This window comes from Thalia democratica, chromosome 6 (assembly GCF_965202585.1).
Source record: "Thalia democratica chromosome 6, ktThaDemo2.hap1.1, whole genome shotgun sequence".
Lineage (NCBI taxonomy): Eukaryota > Metazoa > Chordata > Thaliacea > Salpida > Salpidae > Thalia > Thalia democratica.
Window position 1 is genome coordinate 12,295,680 of NC_139170.1, and position 8,752 is coordinate 12,304,431.

Consider the following 8,752-nt stretch of genomic DNA (forward strand, 5'->3'; position numbering starts at 1 on the left):
ACAATAATAATAATAATAATAATAATAATAATAATAATAATAATAATAATAATAATAATAATAATAATAATAATAATAATAATAATAATAATAATAATAATAATAATAATAATAATAATAATAATAATAATAATAATAATAATAATAATAATAATAATAATAATAATAATAATAATAATAATAATAATAATAATAATAATAATAATATTAAAAATAATAATAATAATAATAATAATAATAATAATAATAATAATAATAATAAACTTGTTTGAAGTAAAATATCCATTATACTTTTTATAAACTTGATTTTAGAAATTTTAGACGTAAACTTTGCAAGCAAAAAATAAACATTAACCATTATTTAGGCAACGAAAAAAAAAAACTTAAACATGTTTTTTTTTTAAATACAGAATAAACTTAAAGTATAACAAAAAAATTAAGTTTACAATTATGACTTTTATTCAAAATAAAAACATTTTTTTATATCAGATTTATAAAGTGCGTTATAAATTTAAAGTCAAACCTGGCATAACTGAAATGCTATCGTTTTTGAAAGATTTATCAACGATTGTAGAGAGATACTTGGAAATATTTGTTAATGTTGTTATTGAAAATGAAGTAACTTTGAAGTACATAAAATCTGAAGTAGTCAAAATTTTAGACAAAAGTGTAAGTTTGATTTAGTATATTAATTTTTTTTTAGTTTAAGACGTTCAGTTTTTAGTTTTTTTAATTCTATAGATAAGTATTTAAGCAGATAAATTACAAAGTTTGTACTTATCTTCAGTAAAACTAGCTTTAATTAGTAAGCGTGTTTAATATAGACATTAACTTTTCGACTTTAATTATTTTTATTAAAAATTAAGAAGATTATTAAAAATATTTTTGATACAAATTAGCAAAAACTATCAAAATCTAATAAGAACACTATTTTATTTCTAACTTTGTATAATAGCACAATTATTAAAAAGAAAAAAACAATATAAGTACTGCATAGTTAAAAAAAATTCTACATTGATAAAAAAACTCAAATTGTATTAAACAACGATAAATTAAGAGTTTGTGTTGTTATACTAACAGTTATTTTGAAAATAATATTAAGTTTATTATACGTTTAATATATTAACGTAAAAAACTACATACATTATGTTTAGAATTGTCTAAATAAAACTTTTAAATACAAACAGGTTGGCTTAGAGAAAGTCTTAATATCGTTTTCAAATAGATGTGAGGTTTATTTTAAGTCAAGTTATACGTCGAAAGGAAGCAAAGTAGTTGAGGCTCATGTAGAAGGTAAGATATTTTAACTTTTTATAAAAGCATCGTTGTTTATATATTTCAGTATTTAAAACAGTTGTTGTACTAAAAGTGGTTAATTAGGTTCACAAACCTTAAATTAAAATAATATAATTAGATGTTTCATTTAGTGCTAAACAAAAAATACCGATAAACAAAGGTTTTTTAATTCAAAGAGTAAAAAAATACATACTAATACTTTAATTATTGTTACTGAACTTTAATTATATTCATTTTCTATTCTGAATTTAGTTTATCAGCTAGGACATAAGAGTAGTGCACACGAACATTTTTACAAAAGTTAGTGTATGTCAACACATAATTTAAATAAAATGTTGTCATTCTTTTGAAAGTGACTTGTGTTTCATAGTATTTGACTTTTATAAGTAGCCTAAGTAAATTAAAATGATTAATAACCCCCTATGTCCTTAAGGGAAACTAAGTATTTTAGGTTATTTTATACATTTTATTGTTTTTTAGCTGGACTTAAAGCTTTTAAAACGATTAATAAGTTAGTACTAAAAAAACAAGTTTGTTCCTGTTATGAAACATTTGCTAATTTTATATGCTTAAGTTTAAAAACCATTTGATATAATAAAAAGCGTGTTAGTATATTCTTAAAACTTATCAACAAAAATATAGTTTAAATATTTTCAAAACTCAATTTTTTTAATGAGTTTACTACTTTTTGTAACTAAATTATGATTTAAGCATATAATTTTAGCTTACAATCGTTTTTTTACTAATTTTAATTTTTATTGTTATAAAATACAGTATTAAACTTATAACAGTTAAAGTTAAATCAATATTTTTAAATTTTGAAGATATGTATGATGACTCACATTACATTATAAAACACTGTAACATAACTGGACTCGAAAAAACTAGAAAAAAAATAAACAAAATGAGTTTAAAAAAAACTATAAAATTATATATTTTGTCGGCTAATGATATGAGTAAAGTTTTCCAAATGTATGAAAAAGGACTAAATAAAGTGAAATTGATACTTGATACGAATTTTAAAGAACAAGAAGAAGTTATAAAAACCTTAATAAGCACTATGAAGATAAAAAAAAGAAAGGTAGTTTTAATTACTATTAACAAACCAAATGTTAAAGTATAACAGTACGTAATAACTTTTTAACTTAAGGTGGCGAATAATGTTTTTTATAAAACAAATCAATAAACTTGTTTTAGTAAAGTTATAATAGTTAAAGTTTATATTTAAAAACTTAACACAGGTAGGTGCTATTTACCTCAACAAGTTTCGCCCTAAACATATAGTTGAAGTGCTAAAAGAACTTAAAGGAAGTAAGAATGGTATTGAACTTGAAATCCAGTTTTTAACTGGAAATTTTTGGGAGTTGTCTATGTTTAACTTATTTGCAAGTATGTACAGTCATGTAGTTCAACAGTTGATAAAAGAATCAGTATTCACTAAGGTTGTTGTTTAGTATTTCGTTTTAGAATTAAATACTTAAAAATACAATTGAGCCTGAAATTAAATCAGTACCTACAGTTTTTAAATAGTACATTTTTTTCACATAATATAAAATATTTTAAACTTTTTGTATTCAAATTTGTATTTTTTTTTCTTATATAAGTAAACCCACTTTCCATGTAAAAAAATTAAAACTTATTTTTATTGAGTGTAAATTTAGTTAAAAACTAGTGTAATTATAACTTAATTAGTTTTTTGTCAATAACTTTAGTAGTATAATACATTGATTAACATAAGTTAAGTACATACAAAATTTTGAATTAGTTATAACTACTTGAAAACTTAACCTTTTATTATGAAGAACACAAAAATAGAAGTAAAAAAAAAAATCTTTTTGTTTTATTAATAAATATTTTATCTGCACAAAAAAAAAGATGAATCTATTAGTTTTAGTATTAGTCTGCTTGGTTATCATGAGTATCCAGAATGAGTGGGAATCTCGATAAAATTAAAAGTATATCTTTAGGATTATATTTACTTCTAGTTTTTTACTACTACGATATTGATTATCGAAATAAAAAACCAAATTGGCAAAGCTTCAAAAAAACTTAAACTAAAATGACTACGATTTAAAGTAATTTCACAAACTATTTTAAATTTTATTTATTAGCTATATCCTACATTATATAAATTCAATCTTCAAGTACTTACTGAAAACCTTTAAGATATTTAAAATACTTCTATAGCTTAAAATACTCTTTGAAACATTAAAACATTTGAGTAATGTTTTAAGGGAGAATAACTTTGTTTTAAAATAAGCCCCTTTCACTTAAAATAGCCCCATTTTTCCTATTAAATATTTATTGCCCATTGAAACTTGCAATATAGCCCTATGAAAAACTCTATTGTACACTAGCTAAAGTTTTGTCATATATTTTTTCGAAGCTTGTACTTTATATCTATACCTAATTTGAATTTAATGTATTAAATCATGAAAAAGCTTTTCTGCCAATAATGTGGTTTAGTTCCAACATATATATATTTATATATAAATAAACCTATTATACTATACAAATAATTAACTTCAGTCTCAATTTTTTTTATTAAAACCCTGAAGGGCTGTTTTTGCAGCAAAACAATTAAGTTTGAGTAGTATCTAGTTTAAAACTAGTAGCTTAATCATTTCGTTCTATTTTAAATTTAAATATCTTATTGAAAATAAAACTCTAATGAGCACAAATTTTGTAGATATGAGTAAAGTAGTATATTTTTTTAAACAAGAAAAAAAAAGTTTCACACAAAGTTTATAAATTACTTTTTTAGGTTCGTTTTATACTTTCAAGTGGAAGAAAAGTTTACAATGAACAAGGAGTTCTTGAGTTTAAGATTGACGAATCAAATTTTACATACAAAGCCCTTGATCATGATTATTATATATACTAGAATATAAAACATATTCAAGCAACTTTCAGTATACTTTCTTGAAATTATAGAAAACTACTTTTAACAATATTCTTATTTTGAGATCAGTAAAGCTTCATTTTTAAAAATTTTAATACATATCAAGTCAAAATAATTTCAAACTACAATGTTTTAAAATGTACTTAGACTTGTTTAAGTAAAAATAAAAGTTTTAGATGAAAAAATTAAACTAGTACTGAACTACAACTATAGTAATAGAATTTAGTTTTTAAATCTTTGATTAAAATGTGTTAAAGTTGTTTTTAAGTATTTTGAAACAATTTTTTTAAAGTACTTATAAAGTGGTCTAAAAATAGTATCTAAACAAAAAAACTTTGTCATGCTTTCAACAGCTTGAATAAAATTTTTGATAATTTTCTTCAAAAATTAAAAGTAGGATAAAAAAATTACAAAAAGTAATATTTTTTTAATACTGAAAAATTAATGTTGTTTTTACGTTCAATACTTACAAAATACTAAACAAAAAAAAACATCTCACTTTGACAAATAAAAAATTTAAAAATAGATTACTTAAGGTATTAAAAAGTTCTCAAAACATGCAAAAGCTTTTATAGTTTCTAACAAATTTCTAAAAACAAGTCTTAGTTTTCAGTTTTGTTTATAGATAGTTTTTTTTATAAATTATGTAAAATTTGTTTCTATAAATTAATTGAAAATATAGTTATATGTAGTTTAAACATACACAAATATGTTTTTGTTTACTTAAGCACCATTTTAAATCTTTTATTTAAGTTTTATGTTGTTTTTCTATAATTCAATTCAGTAGCTATATCGATAAGGTACGCTAATTAAAGTTTGAAAAAGTGCGTACCTAAAAGAAAAAATTATTCTTTACACAATTTAGCTAATTTCTGCTTATTTTTAATAAAAACATATTTTGTTCTAGTTTACTTTAGAAACTTCATCTAAAATTGTAATACTTTTGGAAATAATTTACTTTTTCTTATTGTTTAAAATTAATGTTTTTAGGCAGCTTATTGTATATAATGTACAATGTTATGTAAAAAAAAATTAGTAAAAATGTTTATATGACGCGAAACAACGTTGCATAGTTTTTCAATTACTAACTTTTTTTATTGAATTTATTAAGATTATTTTTTAATTTATTTGAATTCTATCGTTCATCAAAATATCATTAAATAAAAAGTTTCAATAACTGTTATGGCCTCACTTATGTCGAGATTTAGAGCTTACTTCTTAAAAAGTGTATCTTATCAATGTCCCTAATAAAGCTTCTGGTATCAAATAAAACAACTCCTTATTTTTATTTTTTTTGTATACTTCAGTTTCATATTTTGTTTTGTTTGAAGAGGTCGCAATTTTTTGCCACCGAAACCGGTCGTAAATAAAATATTTTATTTGCACACCTCTGTTTATACTTAAGAAACAAAAATATTTTAAAAAAATTTAAAAACTAAACATCAACTGTAAATCTTTATAAATATATGATGAAATTTTAATCTTATTTATGATTGTTGTTATATTTTTGACATTTTAAGTAATTAGTGTTTAGAAATAAAAACTATTAGAGAGTGTTTAGTTTAAGTTTATAAATTGAAAAATTCCAAACTAAACGTATCTTTTGAACACAAGTTAAAAAAAAGTCAACTAAGTCAACAATAAAAACTTCAACGTTTTAATATAATCAATCAAAAACAAAATTTATAGATATAAGTCAAACACTCTGTAATAACTTCGTTTTCTCTTAATTTTATGTTGTTTGTTGAAAAAAATTCAGATATCATTTGGACAGTTTGATTTTTACAGAGTTATTTTCTAACGAAAAAAATATTTTGGTTTAACTTTGTACTTTATAGAAAGCTAAACTATATTTTCGTTAAGTTTAGTTTAATTTTTTTTTTGAAACAGATATACATCTCTTTTTGAGATTTTGTCTTACAGACCTTATTTGATTAGCAGCATTTAAATTGAAATGCAAAGCTACTTATTTTTCTGCAAAGTTAGTGAATACCTCATCTTACTTTTGTTGTTCTGGTGGCATTTAATATCTTGTAACTCAACAAAATACTTCAAGTAGTTGTTCAAGTCCGTTTTGTATATAATATAACCGATGGAAAAGTTGGGTAAAGGACATATTAAGAGGACGATTTTCAAAAGGATAAATATTATTATTGCACTACTAAATAAATGAGTAATTGTGTAAATACTACTTAATCTGATATCGGGTATATAGAATTGTAATTAAATGTTATAAGTTCAGTAACAAATTGTTTATAACATCAAAGTCTTCTAAAAGTAAGTATACTAAATAACTTGTTAAATATTAGAAACTCTTGATAAGAGAAACTATTTTTAACTTGAATTAAGTATTTACGTTACAGTTAAGTCTCTAAAGGTATATATAGAACACAAAAAAAAATTAAAACTGCTTTGTATCTATAAAACACACAAAACGATAATAACGCTTTCAACAACCATTGATTATTTAAGGAGGCCTGTTTAGTGAACTCTCAAGGGACTTAAAACGGGGTATGTTTCGGGGTAACTTCGTCCAGATTTAGGATGGATAAACTGCTTTGGTCGGGCTTCTAGACTGAGCTCATAACTTGAAAGGAACCGAAAATGACGTTACAGATGACGTAACAATTGGAAAACTTCGTAGCTTTATAAGAAACCCCGGTCAGGGGCCTGGCTTACTTTGACTGGTATAATACGAAAAGCCCCCTGCATCAAGCAAAGTCAAGCTTACATGCAGAAATGATTGAAGAGAATTGGCTTTTCTCTCGGCGAAAATTTTCATTTTTGCGGAAACTTCCTATAATTTAATCAAGTACTTATCAAAAAAACTTCCAAAGGCAGAAATCAGTAATACATTTTAAAAAGGTGGCAAAAATAACAAAAATTTGAAAGTAAACACTTATTTTATACTTTATGAAAGGACAAGTAGAGGACACTGTCCTTACAATACCATTGCTTTTGTTGAAATATTCTGTACTTAACACAGACTTTACTACGATTATTTTTAGGTGTTTCCTGAATTTTTTTGGATGATTTTATTCATCCTTAGCATAAATGGTTTTAGAATTGGGTTGCAGTATTAGACATTAGCTAATAGTGTTTAATAAAGCATCTAGAAAATTTTTGATATATCTCTAGTGTTGATAATGATTTTAAACCATATTTTTAAGGTAATGAGTAATTGCTTTTTAGAGTTTGTGCCAAAAGATTACTTTATTATTACGAGACCATCAACTTCTACAAGTTAAGCCTACTTTTGGTTTATTTCATATATGAACAAACTTACAAAGCTGCATACATCTGCACTGTGAAGGAATTTTGTTGTAGTATCAAAAATATTTTCGTTCTTTATTCTCCTCTAGTTTCTGATGCAATGGTAATAAACAGTTTGGCAGGCATGCATTAAGAGTTTTATCTCTTTTTTAGTGAATGTAGTATAGTTCAATTTAATGAAACACCTATGTTATTTATCTTTAATATTATGAAACATCTATAAGTTTGTTCGAATTTTACCATTGTTTAATTACAGATGATGATAAAGTCTTTGCTTTAATTTTTAAATGATTTTAATGTAAAGATCTTGATACTTATTTTGTTATATGTTTTACACTGAATAGTAAATTTGGTTAAAAATCTTTTAACATAGAACATAGTAAATGCTTTTGGCTTATTGTATTTTCTAATAGCTGTCTAACAATTAGAAAGTAGTAAAAGTGCATCTTTACAACTACTCTCAAATCATCAGGTACCTAACCAAAATGTTATTGTTACACCTTTTAAAATTTATGCTTTTAGTCAGTTGGAACTTAAAAGTTATGTTGTATAACTATTTTATTACCAATTAATTGTTTGTTAGAAATTTTTTAAAGTTTGTGTAACCAATTAAACAAAAAAAACTTGTTTAAAAAAAAACTTAAAGTTTTGTTAATTTTTCTAATATTTACACACAGTAAAGAATCATATTAAATCTTTAAATGATTTAAAATCAAAACTTTTTGGAGTTTTTGTAAGAATATCAAACATTTAAACTTTTCATAGACAAAAAGTTTTAGATTTAGTAAGTTATTTCCTACTAAGAACATAAAATACTATTACAAAGTATTTCGCATTTGTTATCGTAACTTACCTTCTACGTAGTAACCTTCGTACATCTGTCTGTTGAATTAGAGCCAAACTACTTTAAAAAGATATATTAAGAACTTAGATACACAACTTATATAATGCATAGATAACTATTTAAAAAGTTTAGAGACGTGTTGATATAGAAATAAGAGGAACTTAACATATTTATGTATTATGATGTTTGAAGTTATACGTATTGTTTTGCTTCTTTTAATTTTATGGAAAATTTAACCTTATTAAATTAATTTAAGCTAATTAAAAAAGTTTTAAGAAACCTAGATCTCATATATACTGGAGGTTTAAAAAATAGTTTAATGTTAAAAATTTGAAAGTAAAAGTATCAAAATATTTACAAGTATATAGTAAAATAAGTTTAAAAGTTTTGTAAATTTACTTTTATTTTTTTAAACGTTAAGGTATTTTCTTAGATAA